This window comes from Amblyomma mixtum, chromosome 3 (genome assembly GCF_055824585.1).
Source record: "Amblyomma mixtum isolate Tamu chromosome 3, ASM5582458v1, whole genome shotgun sequence".
Taxonomy (NCBI): Eukaryota; Metazoa; Arthropoda; class Arachnida; order Ixodida; family Ixodidae; genus Amblyomma; species Amblyomma mixtum.
Genome location: NC_143014.1, coordinates 424,466,271 through 424,488,270, shown reverse-complemented (window position 1 = coordinate 424,488,270; position 22,000 = coordinate 424,466,271). Strand labels below are relative to the sequence as shown.

The 22,000-nt window shown below is 46.4% G+C and overlaps 1 pseudogene across 1 annotated transcript in view; it reads left to right on the top strand.

The window, feature by feature from the left end:
• The window catches only part of LOC149357929 (uncharacterized), a 44,240-nt pseudogene extending 26,695 nt beyond the window's left edge, over positions 1–17,545 (top strand). The window contains exon 3 of the transcript XR_016291905.1: positions 17,122–17,545. The product of XR_016291905.1 is annotated as an uncharacterized LOC149357929 (transcript). The remainder of the gene's footprint in view (positions 1–17,121) is intronic.
• The last annotated feature ends 4,455 nt before the right edge of the window (positions 17,546–22,000 follow it).

Here is a 22,000-nt window from a genome sequence, read left to right as displayed (position 1 = left end):
ACATCCTGTTGTTTCTTCTTTGAGTCTGTTGCACCATGTAAAAAATATCTAAGAATGTTTAGAAGAAGGCATAGGCAAGCTGCTAAGAGTAGCTGCATGTAGTTCCAGCAACGAGCCAGTTTGCATCTAAAAATTCATAAATGCATCATTCTCCCTCCTATGCCAGGCTAACCTGTATTGTAGCACATAAAATCCTCTGCCAAATAGAGAAAGCTGTCTTATTTTGTTACAGAATTGAGTTGGAGGCCACTTGGGTTGTACCTGTGCATTGTGCAGTATTTCCCACAAGGATCTCAGTAGTCTGCTAAATTGTCGTTCTGCTGTGAGCTCTGACGGCGGTCTTTAAAAACAACGAATGCAGTGTCGTTCAAAAATGGACACATGCCAATGTCTACCTTGCATTGTGCTCATCACACCTAATCTGCACCCTTTGTCAAAATATATGCAGCCCACCAAGTTTGCTTCTGGACCATGCAGTGTGGTGTCTTTGATTTACCAGCTTTCCGAATGTCTCGAGGCTGCTAGGGAACCCATTGAGATGTATACTTCTAATGGAGTGGTACTTAGTGTAAGAATGACGGTAGTAATAGGAATTAATTTGTTTAGTACTCACATGAGTAGTAGTAGTAGTAGTAGTGAAAACATTTATTTATTTTTTTTTTCAAAAGGAAGAGTTAGGGAGTAGGGGGATGGGGATAGATAGATGTGGAGCTTCAGTGGTCGGTCTTCCCTTGTCCAGGATCCTGTTGGCCTCCGCCGCTGCCTTGGCCCTCGTCACCAGCATAAGCTGTGTGCTCGGGTCGGAGTCAGCCAGGAGGGCCTCCCACTGCTCTAGACTAGGGCTATTTACCTTTGGTAGTAAAGGGCTTTTTTCGCAGCCCCAGGTGGCATGGTACGTTGTGGCGTAGCCCCCACACCACACGCACTCTTTCGTGTATCTGTTCGGCCACATTTTGTGATACATGGCTCTGCTTGGGTAGGTGTCTGTTTGTAGTCGTCCGAGCGTGGTGGCCTGCTCTCTCTCGAGGATATCCGCCGGAGCCGAGTACTTCTTGCGCGCTCCCAACAACGCCTTCATTGCCTCCCCGTAAGATTCTGGCGTGCTGAAGGGTTCGACCGGCAAACCCGCCCTCCGGTTCGTGAACCCTCGGACAACGGTGTCTGCCATGAGATTTCCCTCAACCCCAGTGTCAGGGACCCAAATGATGGTGTGTTGAATGCTTGTGTTGTTTGATCCATGTCTGTGTTGTTTTTGTTCGAAGAGGATACTCGCGGCTTTTCGGCCGATCCTTCCATCTCTGTATGCCCTTGCTGCAGCCTGAGAATCCGTCGCTATCCAGTAACTCAGTCCCTGCCGATTGGCTTCAGTCAGGGCTAGAGCTATGGCGATCTCTTCCGCTGCTTGTGTTGTCCATGTGCGCACTAATGCACCAGTAATTATTAGACTTCACATGAGTACATAGGCTCCTGTGTGGGTACACAAGGCAGGCAGATCTGTTGCCATCTATGGGAAGGTTTTAGATGTGGAGGGGCAGGAGGCCAGCGTATTCAGAGATTTTTTCTTTGCCTCATTTAAATGTAAAAAGGGGACAAGTGGTTCTATGACAAAAAAGAAAAATGAGCGGGCGCTTAGACAATGGCTAGCATGGCTTGCGATGACACAAAGAGCCCGTCAAGATGTTTGACACTTTCCTGTCGCTACTTCCAGTTTCATGGCATCATGATGTGTCGTCGCTTCTAGTTTGTTGACGTTCCCTAATATGTGCTGGCACATAACATGAGAAAGTGAAGCTTATTTTCTCGTTCGTGTCCGAGCCTTCTTCTCAAGAGCATGCATCACGTCATGATTAGTCATACACCTCACAATATCCACCGACCATGTGTGATCATGAGACCTCTTAATTGGCATCGACCTGGGTGTTACAGGAGATGCTGCTAACCAAACCGATGAGCTCGTTATGCTGTCCCATAAAACTTCTGCACTCATGGATGTGGACAACTTTGCAATGTATATGATCACATATGTCCATAAGCTGCTGCAGCACCAGGAAAACTAGTACGAACGATGCTACGGATGAGGTGGCACACATCCCAGTTAAATGAGAACTGTGATAAAGGCAAGTTAATGGGTACACTCAGTTGTCAATGAAAGCTTAGAAGACACCCTTATAACCCTGACTTCTCAGCAACCAGTGTGTAGAATGAGACTGGAAACACAAAGAATGCAAGGCTGAGTGTCAGTGGAGATCACATCCACATTGGCTTTTCTCTAGCTGTTATGAATTTGTGTGAGGCTTTTAGAGGGGGTAAGGGTGTGAGGGTTATAGACTAGTTACACGAATATAACGCAAGGTTTTTATTTCCCTCTATTCATCAGTCTTAGAAAGCCTGTCATGTTATATTTGAAACCAAGTTACGAATGTAACAGGATTTTTTACTTGCTGTTTCTCACGATTGTACAGTGACCTTCACCACTAGACTTGCCATCTCCTAGTAGGAGAAGGCAACATTTTCATGACTTCAGGCCGTAAATGGGCACTGGAGAGGGCGGCGATGAAGGAATAAAGAAGGCGGCACAGGCCATTGAGAAGGAGAAGGTACTAGAAGAAGCTTAAGTAGTGGAAACAAAAAAGAAAATGGGCACTGGGATTGAGCTGCTTGAAACACACGGCGGCATTGGCACGTGTTGATAGTCTGATGCCCTGCTGCGGTTGATAATGTCACACATTTCTGGTGTGTTTCCAATGAAGGCAACGTATCTGATGCTTTGCTATTCTTGTGCACCATCTGTGTTTCTATTTTTGCTCAGCCTTCTGTGCATTGTTTGGACTTGCATGGCTTGGAAACTGTGTTGGCTTTAGAATCATCATTCTTTTTTTTTAAATGTCAAGTTCTCCTTCCCGTCATATTCGTGGTCATGTTTGGATACGTGCAACTACGATATCTTTTTGTTTTCTTCCATCGCTGTGGTAATGGGACCTTTCTCTTACGCGCAGATTTTTTTTTGCCGGACTCATTGGAATCACGTTGAGCATTAATACAGAAACACTTCCTTCCTTGAACATTCTGCAACCCATGTTTCCTCATATCAATGCACATGTTGCAGAATGCCTGTTGGTGACTTTGGGCAGACACGAGATTGGGCCGTGGGCATTTCTTAACTTTTGAATGCATTTCTTTACTTATGAACTTTTTGCTTTATTAGGTAGAATTTTTGTGAAATATGTATGGACATAGCTGTCATTGTGGAAAGCTGTAACAATATTGATGAGTTGTGCTGAATGGTTTGTTGCTTTTCTTTTTTAAGTCATTTCGTGCTGCTGTTTACCTTTATGGAGGGTGTTCCGAACTGTTGCTCCTGAATCTGCAAAATAGGTGCTTTTCTACAGAATGCATTTTACCAAGTTTGCATTTTGCTGTCAGTGTGATAAGTAGATACACACTGCTTTTGTGTGTGTAACTGGTTTAAATGGGTCATGGTGGTTTAGAGGAGCGTTTTCATGAAAATATCGATTTTCTGAGTTCATCATATTTGCATTCGCCAGGTTCTTTACCATCGACAAGTACAGTTTGAAGCCGGGACTAGCATAGTTTAAGAAACGTTTTCCAAAAAGTGTTCAGCCACAATGCAGGAACTCGCTAGGGTGCATCAAAATACTTCCGTTCCCAATGTTTTCGGAATTTAAAACCTCCTGCTATGATGCACTCTGTTTGGTCTAGCTTGACGGTGCAGCTCGCCGGGTTTCTTTGGCGCCAGTGTGGCATGCGCTTAGCCTGTTCAGTACTTAGAAAAAACGCCAAAAACAAAGATGCGACTTCACTTTGCACAGAAAAGGAAAGGACAGGCGTTTGTTGCCTTTGTCCTCATCCAACTTCACCCTCATCATCAATGATGATGGTGCTAAAGCCTTTCTACTTGCTTATGCAGTTGCTCGGGATCGACTACAACTTCCCTGCTTTTTGCCTGGATTTGCCTGGAGGACTACCCTTGCTGCCAAATGCTGCCCGTTCCCACGGACTCTTCTCAGCCGGACATTTTCCTGCCACTTTGAACTTCACGCCGTTGGACCACGAAAGCGCGCTGCCACTGCACTACGACAAGGAAGATGCACTGCCACCATCATCAACCAGCGTGCCGTGTATAAATAGTCGACTCATGCATCCACTCGTCAGTGGGCGTGGGACAGCAGCGATGATGGTGCTAAAGCCCTTCTACTTGCTTACGCAGGTCAGTTGCCCACTTTCACTATATTCTAAGCGTACTAGTAATCGCTGTTTACTGCTTGTCCCATGCCCACACACTTTGGGATGCACTATTGCCGATTGTATTCGTGTAGTGAGTTGCTTTTGTTGTCAGGGGATGTAGAGTTGAACGCTGGTCCCAACAAGCAAGGCCTGTGTAATGAGGATATATTAGTTGCAATTAATGACCTCAAAATATTATGGAATCACATCTTGGGGAAGTAATGGCATCTCTGAGCGAGGTAAAGGCCAGTCAGAAACAGCTTGAGGCCAGTGAGGAACAGCTAGAGGCCAGTCAAAAGCAGCTTGAAGATACGGTGTCAGATGCATTACATCGACTGGCAGCTCTCGAAGCAAAGGCAAGCGATTCTACAGCTCTTCTGATGGATGGGGCTGACGTGAAACACTTTGTAACTAAAGCAGTTCATGATGAAAGCTATCTTCTGCGGATGCGCCTTGGTGAATTTGAAGATCAGTCTCGAAGAGATAATCTTATATTTTACGGTGTCGATGATGCAGCAGATGAAACATGGGCGGAATCTGAGCAGAAGATACGGAGGCACCTTCTGAGCTCATTTTTCCTGGAAATAACCGATGAAGGCATTGCAAGGGCGTATTGCCTTGGAGCTTTCGTTCAAAAGAAATCCCGACCGATCGTCGTGAAGTTCGCGTCATTCAAAGTTAAAGATGGCATTCGGCCTCAGAGAACAAAACTGAAGAATACAGGCTTGTCTATACAGGAGGACTTTTGCAGAGCAACTAGGCTCTCGTGGAAACAATTCATGGACTATGGTAGAGCGAGTGGCCATAAATACAACCTGCGTTACAACAGGCTGTACATAAACAAAAAATCTACGTATATTGGCGACACAGATGCCGTATGCGAAGTTGAAGCGCCTAACGGTGGGACTCTGAAAATGATGCAACAGCCCCGCCTGCATCACCTCCACCTGCATCAGACATGCCTGCATCAACTTCTTCCTCAGGTTCACCATAAGAAAATGCAGCCGTTCAAGCATTACCGAATCCAGATTATTCGATGCCTTTCACTAACATTCACAGAATTTTAAATAAACCAGACTCATTGTTAGCTCTAGCCGACACGTTGCTTGCCAGTGTGATTGTCCTGACCGAAACGTGGCTGTCTGCAAAAGTTGATTCTCGGGAACTGTTCTCTTGTGAAAAAAATTATAACATTTGTAGATTTGATTGCTGCGAGCTAGTTGGTGGTGGTGTTTTGATTGCTGTATCAGATCAAATTGCTTCCTATAGAGTTCCCGTCAATTCTTCACTGGAATTTTTCTGCACTTGCTTGCATTTGAACCACAAGGACGTTTTATTCTGCGTATGCTATCGACCACCCAGCTCACAGCCTTGCTTCTGCGATGACCTACATGACACCGATCATTCGGTCCTTTCTATGTTTCCGAGGTCTCCTCTTTATATTTTTGGCGATTTCAACCTTCCCGCAATTTCATGGAACAGCCCCTCTTTTCATTTCTTACGTCCTCTCTGAAAATGTCCTGCATTCATTGAATTGTGTTCTACGTTCAACCTTGAATCTTTAAAGAACCAACCCGTGTTACTCAGACATCTGCCAACATACTTGATCTTGTGCTAACCACCTCTCCTGAAACTATATCTTCAATCAGCTTTCTTCCGGGCTTAAGTGACGATAGTGCAATCCACCTAACTATGCCTTCACGCTCGGCTCGCTCTCCAAAAAGATACAAGCTACTTAGGAACTACAGCAAGGCAGACTCTCAAGCTATTAATGCAGAGCTCGAGCGCTTTTCCGACACCTTCTTCGCGCAGTTCTGGAGTCGTTCCACTCAAGAAAACTTGCAGATATTTAAAACGAAGGTGAATGATCTCGTAAAAGAATTTATTCTCATTCGTCGCGTTTCCTGCTCCAAACAAGCACCCTGGTTCAGCGTATCGCTAAAGCGTCTCCTAAATAAGAAAAAGCGCATTTTCCGGCAGCTGAAAAATTAAAAAATTGCTGATAAATGGCACCTTTATCGTGCTGTCACGTCAGAGTACAAGCAGGCGCTGCAGAGCGCTAAGCATGTTTTTTATCGTGACATACTGCCTCGTTTGCTCGTTTCCAACCCACAAAAATTTTGGAACGTCATTGATATGCACAAAACAAAAGAGATGCGACTTCGCTCCATAAATAATATCTCGGTTCCACCTCACAAGTGCTGCATTGCTTTGAAGAATACATTTTTCTCATCCTTTACTAATTCCATGGTTTCCACTTTACCTGATATTGCGGTTTCAGAATTGGTTCACATGGTTCACCAGGGTGGAGATTTTGGCAAGTCGGTAATGATCCATAACATAAGAGTAGCGCAAAACCAGGACGACTGACAAAAGGGGAGAGAACACAAACCTACAATGTAGCGCCTGTGTTGTGGGTTTGTGTTCTCTTCCCTTTTGTCCGTCGTCCTAGTTTTGTGCTACTCTATGTCATGTTATGGTTCATATGGAGCCTATAAGCCGCCGTGGTGGCTCAGTGGTTATGGTGCTCGGCTGATGACCCAAAAGACGTGGGTTTGATCCTGGCCGTGGCGGCTAGAATTACTTTGGAGGAGAAATTCTAGAGGCTCATGTACTGTGCGATGTCAGTGCAGGTTAAAGAACCCCAGGTGGTCGAAATTTCCGGAGCCCTTCACTACGGCGTCTCTCATAGCCTAAGTCGCTTTGGGACGTTAAACCCCATAAACCAAACCAAACATGGAGCCTATAACTATCAGTGATGAAGGTTTTGCCAGGCTTATTCAGAAAGGAAAGCTTGCTTCAGCTGCAGAAGTCAACAGTATTAGTTATAAGTTCTTGAAGAGTACATTTTTATATTCATACATGGTGTTGTCCGAAATTTTTACGCAGTCCATCCGCAGCGCATCACTGCCTGACGACTAGAGGATTGCCAAGGTGGTTCCGGTCCACAGGTCTGGTGATGTTCATAATCCTAATAACTACAGACCCATTTCCTTAACGTCTATTCCATGCAAGCTCCTTGAACATATCTATTCGCACCTTGCTGATTATCTGGGATCTAATTCGTTTTTTACAGATTCACAGCATGGTTTTTAAGCATCATTCCTGTGAAACTCAGTTAATTGCATTCACTAATGACTTGATTTTTGCACTGGACCACTTTGCTCTCATTGACTGTATATATATTTTCTTTGCAAAGGCTTTTGACACCGTGTCACACCAACTGTTGCTTTATAAGTTAAAAAAATTAAGTATTGATAATGGTATTTTAAATTGGATTGAGTGTTTTTTAGTAATCGAAGTCAGTATGTAAATGCTAACGATCATGACTCCCCCATTTCCCCCATAACTTCTTGCGTTCTGCAAGGATCAGTTCTAGGACCTCTTCTTTACGTTATCTATATTAATGATCTTCCTTCCTCAGTTACTTCAAAAATAAGATTTTTCTCTGATGACTGTTTTATACAGAGAAGTTTCTAACCCAGATGATGCATGCACTGTTCAAAATGATCTCAACATAATTGGAACTTGGTGTAATACCTGGCTTATGAAACTAAACGTTAACTAATGTAAATTAATGAGAATTACGCGCACGACTAGTCACAACATTCCGTGCTCATACTCCTTCGATGACGCCCCACTTACCCAAGTTAACAAGTATAAGTATCTTGGTGTTGAAATAACAGATGATCTGTCCTGGAAGGCTCATATTGAATACTATATTACTAACAATGCCAACCGCGTGCTCGGCTTCATCCGTTGCAACTTTTCCCTTGCCCCTATCCCTGTGAAACTACTGCTCTACAAAACACTCATCCGTTCAAAAATTGAGTGCGCTGCTCCAGTATGGGACCTATACACTAACTCTCTCATTGTGTTGCTTGAATCCATCCAAAATCGCTCTGCAAGATTCATATTGTCTAATTATTCCCACCATGCCAGTGCTTCAGAAATGAAAAGAATGCTTAATCTTCCGGATCTTGCCATACGGCGCCACATTTCACGCCTCTGCACATTTCATAAAATATATTACGGCAACGAAAACCTAAAGCAGTCCCTGTTTATTCCTCTGGTGGACATATCATCCTGCAGAGATCACCACCTAAAGGTGCACATTCCACAGCGCAGGACTGTCCCATATTTTAATTCCTTCGTCCTGAAAACTGCCTCGGACTGGAATCACCTGCCCTCCACGTTGTCGTCATCAAGGATTCTGAGAAATTAAAGGATACTGTTAATGCTTATCAATTGCAACTGTTTATTTGTTTGTTTCTTTTTATTTTTCTCCCCACTCCTCTGTAATGCCTGACCGGCCTTGAGAGTAATAAAATGAAATGAAATCATCATTATCAGCCTGACTACGCCCTCTGCAGGGCAATGACCTCTCCCACGTCTCTCCAATTAACCATGTCCTTTGCCAGTTGTGGCCACCGTATCCCCGCAAACTTCTTAATCTCATCCGCACACCTAACTTTCTACCGCCCCCTGCTACGTTTGCCTTCTCTTGGAATCCACTCCGTTACCATTAAGGACCACCGGTTATCTTGCCTTTGCATTACACGTCCTGTCCAAGCCCATTTTTTCCCCTTGATTTTGACTAGGATGTCATTAACCTGCATTTATTCCCTCACCCACTTCGCCTGCATCCTATCTCTTAACATTACACTTATCATTTGTCTTTCCATAGCTCACTGCATTGTCCTAAACTTAAGCTGAGCCTTCTTTGTTAGCCTCCACATTTCTGCTCCATAGGTGAGCACCAGTAAGAGACAGCTGTTGTATACTTTTCTCTTGAGGGATATTGGTAACCCAAAACCATCAGAGAGTAACAATGTTGGCAATTTAACAACAGGACAATGCCACGAGAATCGCATGCCAGATCCCCCTCGTGGGAGTTGCGCACGCAAGTCTGGCAGCGTAGTAACAATGCTCGAGTTACAAAAACTGCGTGCTGCATACTTTATCACTGTGCAATGCAATTAAGTTGGCTGTTTTTATATGTCGAGCACTCACCCCCCTGTTCGCACTGCTTACTTGTTGTATAAGTCCTATTTCAAATCTCTACCCCTCCCCACTTCTTCCCGCCCCCTCCCAGTGGTGCGGCTGGTCATTTTGTGTGGCTGAAGCAATTAATGAAGGTGATGCCTTGATTTACCTTCATCAAACAAAATATTTTAATAACTAATTCAGGAAAACTTGTCTGGGTAATATCAAACTGGATTATAATACCCACATCTACCACTGCGGGGCGCACTCCTGGGCTATATATGTCATCCTCCAGGCTCATCTTACTCGTCGCTGCTCTGTGAGGCTGCGGGGTCATAGCCATGCCTTTAGTCCATGGTCATTTCGATGTCTGAATGATATAAATGTACTCTCACTGCCACTTTCTAGGCTGTAACTTTCGCTGTGTTTCACGTTTCCGTGCCGCCAATTCTGAGCGTCCAGGTGCCGCACCTGAACCGGTGGCAGCACGGTGCGACCGGAGGAGGCCGCCGCGAGACGTGTGACGTCACACACTCCTCCCGCCTGGACGAGCGGCAACTGGCGCGTGCGCACAAAACCTGCAAAATAACACCATCCGCGCAAAAATACTTGTAATAAAGACTGCAACTCTAGCCAATCGCTCCTTCTAAATACATTTTCGGCGATTTGACAGAAAGTCGCAATTTAATGTAGTATCCCTTTAAGGGATGCAATGCTGGGAGCAGGCTCTTTATTTTCGCCTTCAAACTAATAATTTTGTTCTCATCTACTTTATAGCAGGCTGCTATATCTCTAATGTTAGCTCATTTCAGAAACTTCTACCTGCGCTGCCCTGCTTAAACATTGCAGTAACTTCGGATATAATTTTTTAAAAGTTGACTTGCGAACATACAGTAGACTCATTAAGGTGCAGTCGGTACAGATGAAGAATGTGAGAACACCTGGTTGGTTGGCTATACACTCGGTGTGAAATGAATGTAAGAGTCTTTAACTTCGCGTGTCCTTCGGTTAGGACGGACTGTTGCAGTGGCAGCGACTTTTGCCAAATCCGTGCAAGAATACTCTCGGAGCGTCCACGGGGCTCTATCGACGCAAGCAGGAGGCTTAAAGTAAGCAGAACTATAAAACGGCCAAATTGAATAATCGGCGTGAGCCAGTGGCAGGGCGGCGGTGCTTCCTTCGTGCTGAAGCTTCCCATGCTCCCGCTCAAGCGCTGCCCACCTAGCACGAACCTCGTCCAAGACAGCAGTTCCGGAAGTTGAAGGTTCGGCTAAGTGCCGTTGTACGGTACGGTCGCTTATGGGCGGATCCGCCAGACAGGTGGACTGGCGGACCGCCCGACCAGACAATAGGCATCCGCCCCATCCGGCGGGCGGATGGAAAGTTGGTCAACTTCAACTTTTGGGCGGACGAGTGGATCTGCCTGGCGACTGGATTGTAGCGATTGGCTGCTTTTTACGGGAACTCTGCCGGGGCAAGATGGCCGTCCGTCGACTGAACTGGGGATCGAGGCATAGGTCATGGCTGTAGTGGCGGCAGCTATACCGCGAAGCATATTATATTGGCCACAATCATGTTGATATTACAAGGGTTCAGAGCAACTGTGAACTTCTCCGCGTGCAGCAGCGGCGAGCGACAGTTTCCGGAGTTGAATTTTGTAATCATCGACGCTGATGGAGTTGACAGAGCGCCTCTTTATGCTGACGCAACACCTACGCTCTGGCGGTGTCACGAAGTGTTTATTTGGAGCTGTTTGTGGTTGTTAGAAGCGTTCCTAATTCCTGCAAGGATCATCACGCACAGCGGCAAGTAACAGCTGCTCACAGTGAACTGTACTTGCATGAGCTGCCAAGCACAATGACTAGTGTCCGCGTAGTGAAAGTGATTGCGATCGGAGCGAGTGCTTTTACGTCAAGGCAGTGAAATGTGCACCTGCGAGAGCTTACTACGCACGCCTGCTTTCCGAATGCTGAAATGAACGTGGCGCTGTGCAGCTAGTCGCATTCGTTGCGATGGTTGTAGTGATCGCGACCAAAGCGTGCACATGACGTTGTTGCTGGCTACGCATTCATTACCATTTTGATCGCGATTCATGTTGTCACTGTGCTTGAGAATTGCCATGTGTGCGACGTGACGCGAGCTTGGCTGCACGGCGGTCGGACTGTTTTCTGTGGCGACAACAGCGATGTCGTCATCCTTCTGCGCCTTGGAGCTCCATTCAGTACATTTTGTGATGATGGGTGCTCGGGTTACGACTCGCCGGAGGAACTGTGTAACCTGTGTGAAAACATCGGTACAGTGCAAATGTATCTTCGGGAGCATCATTTCTTTTTATTTCCTGCCGGCTGTGCGCACATTTGCCTACAATAAATATATCGGCATGATGAATGGGTGACTGAACACTTCCTCTAGCCATTTCGATTTAGGTTGTAACAACATGGTATTACACGATTACAAACAAGAATCACTACCACTTTTAAATCACGGCTGGTTGACAGTGTACAAATCTCTAATATGTGCCAACTCGTCAGTCTGTTTTTCATGAAAATTTCAATTGATGTAGCGCAGAAAAAAAAGTGTGGCAGCAGCTTATGCAATCAAAACTGTTCACAGAGCAAGTTGGGCATAACGAATCTTGATGAAAAGAAAGAAAAAATATTGAGAAAACCTTTGCCATTGCTTTTTCTCTTTTTGCTTAGCAGTGTTAAGTCAATATTGACAAATGCTTGGCAGTGTTCAGTTTAAGTGGGATGTTGGTTTCCGCTGCAATCAGAAAAATGCAGTGGTCTTGAAAAACCTCATGGGCAATGATAGTGTTTGTTGTTGATTTTGCCCACGGTCCTTTTAGATCCGGAGATCAGTGGTACGAAACTGGATGTGTTCGCAATGCTATTGTTGCAGACCTGCTCTCAAAATTGGCTTTATTGGTGTTAAGCAGTTGTTCAGCAGCACTTCCTGGGCCAGCCACAACAATTTGTTTCACAAGACAACATGCATTTGCATATGTCTATCCGTCTACATGCATTTGCAATGCATTTGCATATGTCTATCTGCTACGTTCATTTGCCTGTGACTGCTTGCTACAGACATGGTTACTTGCAGACTGCAAAATGAGCTCTGTAGAGCTGGTAAAGCTAGGCTAGGAACAAAGATAATGGGAACAACACCACTGCACAGGGTAGCAATTCTTGCTCTGTCGTCGTCCCTTAGCACAGTTTCGACATGCCAACTTGCCACTGGTTCACCCCAGTGTACCCTATGATTAAGTTCTGTGAAATTTACATTAAGCAACAATGTGAGAGGAAGCAGGTTGTGTAGGCGTATCTAGTGCATGCTGTGCAGATAGCTTCCTGCCTCATCATAGCCTGGCCCCTCTGTGTTTCTTACCCTTCATCACCCAGCACCTAAGGCCCATTTTTGGGGCATTGGCAAATCACAAAACTGCAAATCACAAAATACATTTCATACTATTGCCCCTGCTAGATTGTTTTGCCCATTAAATTTTTTGATACAAATCGGCAAGCTTTTTGAAAACATTTCTGCAATAGCCATCTGTCTCTTGTTCTTCACGACATGCACCTTGACGGCAACATCTCCCTATGATGCTTTTTTCTTTTCCTTTGAAAAAGCATGTGAGTCCTTTATTTATGTAAGGCTGGTTTTCTCATTCTTTAACTTGCATCGAATAACTCTAAACTGGATCCAAGCTTAAACAGCCAGCCGTCAGCAGATTTCCCTTGCCAGTTCTCATGCATCCTGCCTTTTCCTGCAATCTCGGACGTCCCCATGGCACTCTCTTGGGCCTCAGCTTTTTATTACTTGCATTATTATCTTCCCTTCAGTGTTTTGTCATATGCCTTCACTGACAGCTTTATGGGGTCTGCCACCTTGCAATCAACACGAGCATTTCAGTTCTTCAAACAACATTTTACATTCTCTGGATTGGCCTGTTTGCTAATGTTACTAAGATTTCACTAATATTTTTTTTTTATTTTCAGCATTAGATTTTGCCGACTTATAAGGCCTTCCAATAAAGGTATATTCACTGTATACTGGTTCAAATACTCACCTAATAATCCTCATACACCCGCCTACAACCTACGATATTTACACCCCGACGTGTCCTTAGTATCATTGTCTTCCAAGTTGCTTGTGTTCAAATCCCCTGTGTGGCATTAGCTTGGGTATTCTAATGGTGCATGCCACAAATCTAACTTAACTAAAATTCTGGAGTGAGTTCAGACCTGAGCCACTTGTTTTATTCTCTCAGTCTATTTTTGAAGCTCCAGTGTAACAGCACTAAAGGTGAATCTTCAAATTTCTGCATGTCGTGCAGAAACTGCTGATTTTTTTAACTGTTTATCGTCACATAACCAACTAATCTGTTCTGACTCATGGTTCCTTCTGCACTAGTTGCACAGGCAGTGCTGTGTCTCAGTTAGCTCATGCTACTGCATTTCAAGATTCATTGTTGTTTTTGCCACAAAAGGCTGGAATGGCCTTCCAACTCACAGGGCTAACTATCCTCTTGTGCTTTGAGCTGGTCACTCTAGCAATTCATGCAAAATGATGTTCATCCAGAGAATTAGGTAAATCTCCCAAGGCGAAAATTTGTGATAAGGGAGTAATTACTCATTCGCATCAACTCAAGTGAAGCCATAAGGCTACAAAGAAAACCTACAAAGCTTTCCTTTGTAGTGGTATGGCTGTACTTGGATGCTAATGGTTAATTAGTTCTTATTAGTAAATTACAAACTCATCAAGTTCCTACATGGTGGATCATGTTAGCTCACCACTCAAGTATTGTCATTTAGTACTGTTTAGGTATAATAAACATTAAAATAAGTTCTAATGAAGTGCTTAGCCACTTGCTCAGCTCAGCAAACCAACACAATGCTATCTTATGCATAAGAACTTTCCTCACAATCTATTTCAAGTAATATCGAGGGAGATTTACACAATAGTTTGTCGGACGGTATACAGTTGCATTTAGGCTAACTTGCATACTGCACAAGCTAGGTGTAGCCAGCTAAACTCATGCACTGAATAGCTAAGCATGCATTACTGTGCCTATCTATGTGAGACTTTCCTTGGTGCTTCTCTCTTACTGTCTCTTCAGCTAAGCAAGTCATCGACTTCATAACATGGCTCGGTGAGAATGCTGCAAATGCATACTTTTGCATGTGACTTTTATATATTCAGGATAGTGTTAGCAGGACTGCTGGTTCATCTTAAGCACAAAACCCGCCAACTTCAAGTTGCAATATCTCCAGTAAGGGAGCTATGATGTCGTGCAATAAAATGAAATTACAAATAAGCTGTTTAAGTATGTGACAGGTATATGTGCATATGTTCTCTCTGATACAGCGTTAAAGCAATGTCTAAAGTTATTTTCACTGATCAGTAAAATGTAGAATGGCTGAATGTAACGATGACCAGTTCCCAAGGTAGCAAGCAAAAGTGAGCATTGCTAACTGTTGATAGATGTTCATACCACTTAACATATGCTGAATTTTAGAGTGCTTTTAGTTGCTGACTATCAACATGTTCTGCTAAATACACCCATATCACTGCCAGGGTGCTTTCAAAGAAAAATAAACTGAGGCATTGACAGGCAACAGAAATTTGGAAAAGACCAATATGAAGTTAGGCCAGAGAATGCCAACGAAAAACAGAAAAGCAGTGATGGCTTTTGTCATTTCATGGCATCTCTATACTGCAACTTGAAGTTGACGGGTTTTGTGCTTAAGATGAACCAGCAGTCCTGCTAATACTATCTTGAATATATAAAAGTCACATGCATAAGTATGCCTTTGCAGCATTCTCACTGAGCCATGTTATGAAGTCGATGTCTTGCTTAGCTGAAGAGACAGTAAGAGAGAAGCACCAAGGAAAGTCTGACACAGATAGGCCCAGTAATGCATGTAACAATTGCTCTTGCTCTCCTATTCCATACCTCTCAAGTGTCAATTATCTCGTTGTCCATTTCGATTCTAACATGTCCTGGAACACTCATTTGGCTAATGTTTGTGAAAGGCTGCACAAAATAGCCTGCCTGCTATATTCTATTAAAGCAGTATGCCCAATTTACATAAGGAAGACAATAGCACATGCATTGGCATACACTGTGCTGCGATATGGAATCTGTTCTTTTTATTTCTGTTCAGTGTTTTGGCGCAACATAGTTAATTCTTTACTAAAATCTATAATTCGGGCTGTGATGTATTGTGTGCACATTACTAACAATTCCAGTCTTTTTTTCATGCTCGCACATGCCGGCTGGATTGGCGTCTTCGCCAAATGCAGCCGGCACAGCGCGCCAGCGCGCTATGGCTGCGCAGAAGACGCGACGGGGACACCTCTCCTGGCCACATCATCAGCGCACGTGTTTCCGGTCCGATGGGCAAAACATGCGAGAAGGCTCACACCCACGCACCGTGCTCACACCCGAGAAGAAAGGCTGCTAGGTGTTTCGAATCGGGGAACGAAGGTGGTGGGGGAACGCTCGGCACCAGAAAAACCGGTTCAGAACCGAAAGTCGACGATTTTGCCCATCGGGGCACGCCTTTTTTGACGTCACACTGTTTACATCAGGGAGAGGTCTATTGTCTGGTCGGGCGGTCCGCCAGTCCGCCTGCTTGGCGAATCCGCACAAAAGCGATCGTACAACGGCCCCTACGCGCACGGGCGTACGATGAAGCCTGTCTGCACATGCCCGACGCGCGAACAGGCGGGAGCGGGGCGCAGATAGCTGTGCATGTCAGATGGGCGCCTGCGCACGGGCGCTCCCGCGCCCGTGCAGAGGACAGGGACAATCGGAGACCAGGGTGGCTTTCAGGGACTCTCTTCTTCATGGCTTGAAGCTCTTTCAGGTTCTCTCAAGTTTTCTCGGAAGCCTTTGAGATCCCCAACGATCCGTTATTCACGGCTTGCCGTTCTTTCAGTCGGCTCGCGGACTGTTCAGTCGGTCGCGGCAGTCGCGGTTGGAGCGAGCCAGCACCAGGAGCATGGAGACGCATGCCCGTTTTCGATGTCCGTCGCGGCGCGCTGCTGGGCGCGCAGGCGCTCCGCAGGTACGCCGAGGAAGTGTTCGTCGAGTTGCCGCTTAATACACGCTGTCACCGGCGCTGGCCTTGGTGCTGCGAGGTCATCACCGGCCGGTACTCGGTCAGCCTAAAAACCCGCCGACCGGCTTCTCATTCAGCGGCGAGTGCAACTGGGTCTTGTCGACGGCGAGCCTCGCCAGCGCAAGCGCGGCAAGCGTCATTTTCATTTGTAGGCTTTGCGCCAGTAGAGTGCAATTTACCCCCTTACTTTCCTCATTTCTACCATCGCCGCCTCTCCATTCGTTCTCATCTTTTTCTCCTGGCCGCTTTGATCGGTGACCTTGGACGGGCATCATCCACGCGACTGCTCGATGTGGGCTCTGTGCAATGGCTCACGCCGTAAAAAAAATGAGGGAACCCTTCCTTCCATGAACTTCTCCGCATCCAGCATTCACCCCGCAAGGCTTGTTCGCGCGGAGATGCGAGGAGAGTTTTTGCGTTTTGCTACTAGGTAAGGGCGGGCTCGTTCGCCCTAGTTTCGCAGGGTGCCTCCAGCGGAGGTGAGCGTTCGTAGGCGCTTAGTGCTGGTCGACTTGGTCCTTAAATAGTAAGAAAGAAGTGATTTTTAAAGTGCTGTGGCGTGTCGAAGTGATTTTTTCGCTCAGGTGTGTCAATATATTCTGTGATCTTGATGGTGATGAAACGACCCATATATTCTCACAAGCACTAAGATCAGGTGTTACTGGCTTTGCAACCCTGTTACCACAAAAGCTGTTGCGAGGGGAACACAAGGTACGAATTTATTCGGGCGAAGTCGCTTAACACACGTGCTTTTTTTTTCCAGACAGAAGTCTACCTGGTGCCTCGGAAAGTATTTTCTAGTCGGGCAATCACGTCTGAGACAGAGAGGAACCCAGGCACAGCTGGCGTCCAGCCTTTCCTCAGGCTTCCACCGCCGGCCTCAGCTGTTTGGACGGTCATGCAGCAGGCTGCATCCTCGCCGTTCAAATAAAACTGTCCATCCCCCGAAACTTTGAGTTCTGAGCTTATATTTGGACATCCGCTGTAATTTCTACAACAAACGTGACAAACTGGCGCGCGATGGCTGCCCTGTGCAGAGTGTCTGCTTTGCAGCATCTTTCCCTGCCCGTCTTCTGGTACCAAGCAGTACACAGCTGTTAGAAGACGTTACGTAATTAAGCGTTTGCCACTCGTGTTTTGTCAATGTCTTTGAACTCGGAAAATATTTGATCGTAAACACCTGTCACTGAATCATTGAGCATATGTTTTTTTGTACTCTTACTGGAAATAAATAAACATGACTGCTTCTCATCAGGTTGTGTGTCATTCTGCTGCTGACGTAAAAAGCAACAGCACTGAAGATTTACGAAGATATATTTTTATATCAAAATTATACTCGGTCCCTGCAACGGTTTTCAGCGAGGGTAAGAAAAGTCGAAGTACTGATAAATATTGAATAGGTCTCCCTGAAAAAAAAAATTCTAGCATTTGTAGCACCATAAATATTGGCTATTAAAAACAGGCCTCCGACTTTTCTCAACTCGTACATCGGAGCGAGCCACAAAAACAGGCGGGGAACCTTCCCCGCCAGCGATCAACAGCCGGGTTGTTTACTTTCTTTTTCGCCGCCCACTCCGCCTCCGCTGTGGAAGGGAGCAAGGTGTCCAGCCGGCTGTGCACGCCGTCTCCTTCGCGTGCTTCGTTTGCAAACGTCGGTGGGGTTTTCGGCCAGCCTAAGAGAGCCCCTGACAGGTGGCATCACGTGTGCCTTGCGAAGGCGAGAATTCGCGCGCACCTTCGGCCCTGAACCTTACCGCGAGGTAGGGCGAATTTCGCAAATTTTTCCATTCTCGACTCGACTTTGAAGACTTGTACGCGGTATGAACGCTGAATAGTCTTTTTTTACTGCATATAATGTACGCACCTTGAAAGCAGTTTCACGGACCCTTTAAACGTTCGCCCTGACGAGATGCGGCTGGAGTTCCTGGATAGAAGGGACACTCTTGTATGGCTTGCAGCAGGGTTACTGGAGCTTTGGGTCTAGGTGCGCGGATTCGAAAAAAAAAATGCGCTTCTAGCCAATAACTGTGGTCTTGAGACACGGAAATGCGTGTAATGATGAACGTGCGTAATCAAGTAGGGGCTGGAAGCAGCAGAACTAAAGAGCACAAAGCCTCCTAGACTAGGTTGAATGGCGCATTAGAAGACCTCTGCAGTGCAAGCCCCAAGCATAGCGCAGCCTTGGTGAGGCACGCGCAGTCGTCTACTCAAACGTTCATAACTTGGCGCATACGTGTGCAGGACCTCCGTCACTCTCTGATTCAGCTGCTCAGGTTAAACGGATATTGTCGCACTAGTCTGCAATCACTACGTTAGCACCAAATTTTGAAACAACCTATTAATTTCTACCCGCCGCGGTGGCTCAGTGGTAAGGCGCTCGTCTACCGAGCCGGAGTACCCGGGTTCGAACCCGACCGCGGCGGCCACTTTTCGATGGAGGGGAAACCCAAGAGGCGCCCGTGTGCTCTGCGATGTCAGTGCACGTTAAAGGGACTATGCAGTAAATTAATTGCGATTACGTAAAGCAGGCGACAGATAGGCACTCCATCACTCGTCACCCTAGCGCAAGAATTTTTGAGCTAGCTTCAATAATAACGAAGTTATAGACGATTAAAAATCACGCTGCTCCTCTCCCCCCTCAACTCATACGCGCGGAGCACCAAGAAAAAGTAAAGAAAACAGCTCTGGGACTGGGCCCCGCCCATGATTACGTCATTCGCTGACGTTCGGTTTGCGAATTCCGGTTGTCGCACCCAGCAACCAACAGCGTCGGCAGCGTCTCTCCCGTCTCTCTCCGCCTTCCTGGATCGCGGCGCACGTCGGTTTTCTTTGCTTATCACTGCGACAAAGGCACTGCGAGTGGTTCCCGATCTCCCTACAGAAATAGGCGGCAGAGGTAAATTGAAAACATATGTGTCAAGGCCATGCCCTGGCTCGTGCCTGAGGGGGTTGCGCGGCAGCTCGAGCAGACGATTTTCACGGCTACCGAAGCGTACCCGTGACGTCAAGGCTGCCGTGGCTCCAGCGAATGACAACGTGTGGTGGCCTGCCGACATCACGGAACTAGTGACGTCTATTTTCCCGATTTTAGTTTAAGGCACCAATAGGCCCGCGAATTTAAAAAAAAACGCGGTTTTTAAAAATTCATAATAAATTGCCGGATCAGTTCCGAAGACTCACACTTGGTGTGAATGCTTCTTAGCATCATTTCTAAGTACTGAAAACATTTACAAGTGACTTTTAATTCATTGCATAGTCCCTTTAAAGATCCCCTAGATGGTCGAAATTATTCAGGAGACCTCCACTACGGCACCTCTTTCTTTCTTCCTTCTTTCACTCCTACCTTCCTCCCTTCCCTTACGGCGCGGTTCAGGTGTCTGCCGAGATATACGAGACAGATACTGCGCCATTTGCTTTCCTTAAGGAACCAATTTAAAACCAATTATCAATTTCTGGGACGGTATTCACAAGGGCGATTAAATCCATGCCTAGGTGGGGGTGACTAAAGGCGTCCCGCCTTCAGAGCAGAGCACTGCTGAGGCCTCATTGTGAGATAGCTGTATTACCCCGAGACTCAAAGCCCTGCCCGGACCCGCTACTTATTAAATATCTAATGAGCCAGGCTCGGACTCATCATGTAGTGTGCGAGGGCCGGCCCGTACCCCCTGCAGCTTAAGAGGTGCTCAGTGTGCGCATCTAGTCTGCTATTATCGGATACAACTCGAGAAGTAGCGGCAAATGCCCCTCGAAGGAGCCTCTCCAGCCAAAGTTGTCGACCCATTCTCCCCCTTCACCGAGCTGCTACCATGAAATCGCAGGAGGGGGCAGATAAGTGGGGAACAACCGCTGCTTATTCGTATTAACCGGGGCGTCATGAAAATCGTTCGTCGCCGTTGGCTGGAGGGTCTCTTCTCAGAGGCATCTGCCACGTCGTTCTTGATAGTTTATGGTTTACGGGTTTAACGCCCCAAGGCAACTCAGGCTATGGGTTTTTTCGTAGTGAAGGGCTCCGAATATCTCGACCACCTGGGTTTTTTTAACGTGCACTCATTTTGCACAGTACACGGTCTTCTAGAATTTCGCGTCCGTCGAAATTCGACCGCCGGGGCCAGGATCGAGTGCGCGTCTTTCGGGTCAGCAACCGAGCACCGTAACCACTAAGCCACCACGGCGGCTCTTGATTCTTGAATTATATCGGGCTATGCACATGGAAGGAAGGGGCCTGCAAAGCCGCTTAAATTGGAATAACGCGTGAAAATATTGCTTTGGTAAGCACAAAAACAACGAGAAGGAAAAGCTCAGTCGGCCGCTCACATTTTTGGAAACTGATCTCTGAATGTCGCCGAAATTCCGACAGCCAAATGAAAACGAGTTCAGAGCAGGCTTAATGACCTACTTTGCATCGGGTTTTCTTTACACCCAATTGTGTCTACATATAGAACGTCGTCGAAGCCATAGCAGTGCCAATTTTTTTTTTTTGATGAACTTGGTTTCGCGGGTAGAATTAATTACCGCGTTTCAATGTAGAGAAGGAAAAGCGCCTTTCTATTGCGCAGTATGTCTGAAAGACCCGAATTGGCGTGCATAAATATGCTCTGCCCCAACGGCATGTCGTGTAACGTAGAGATGTGCCTTTGGGAGGAGGAAACAAGGAATCAAGGACTGCCTTGTAACAGTCGGCTGCCCGTCGAGCAGTCGAATGAAGGTCGACATTCTCCAGCGGTTCTTGCACAGCTTCAAATGTCCAGTTGGAAGATACAAGTTGCAACCGGGCAGATGCGGAGGCTAGTCTAATCCAGCAGTGCTCTTGTTTTAGTAGGCGGACACGCTCAAGGGGAGGTTAAGCGCCCTCCTAGTTTTTATCTTCGTGTTTGTTGCGATACCATTAGGTGGGTCATGAAGGCGAAAGCTGTCCGTCGGTGTCTGTGTGAAGCCTCCACCAGCTGAGTGGTGCTTAGGTGGATTATCCTCTCACCACCTGTGAACCGTCCACCTCTCCTCCTATCCCCCCCTCTCCACCTGTAGGGGGAGAGCAGGGAGACGCCCGAACCATCCAGCAAACAGTGAAATGGCTAAGAAAATGACCCAGAAAAGAGTAGGCCTGTACGCATTAAACATGCAGCCTGCCAGAAAACTTTCAGTGCAAAACGAGGCTTGCAGGAGCCAATCCTTCCCGTGTTGGTCGGGAAGCGCAACCAGCGTTCCACCAGCCCCACCGGAGGCTGCGTTTGAAACCCGCCAGTGCAGTGGTGCATCGCTTGAAAGCTACGCCACTGCACAGGTAGTGGTACGAGGACTCACCGCAATCTGTGAATGGGGCAAATTTCGCGCAGTTGCGTAGTCGGAATTGGAATAGAATCAGATATCGAATAGATGTGGAAGTGAAAGAACGAACTCAGAATTGGAATACATTGAGAACTGGAATAGATTGGCGATTGATATCCGCATGCTATCGCATTTCCTCCGGACCAAACCAATTGATAGCCGGCAATATTTATTTGTTTTTTTCTTCATGTTTCTCTCAACCGGCTGGTATGCACATGCCGTGTGCGCCCGCTACAAAGCGAGCAACCAGAAGCAATCCTCATGATGATAGGAAATCTGGGCATGGCTGAAAATGCTGCCGAAGCAGAAGCGCAGCG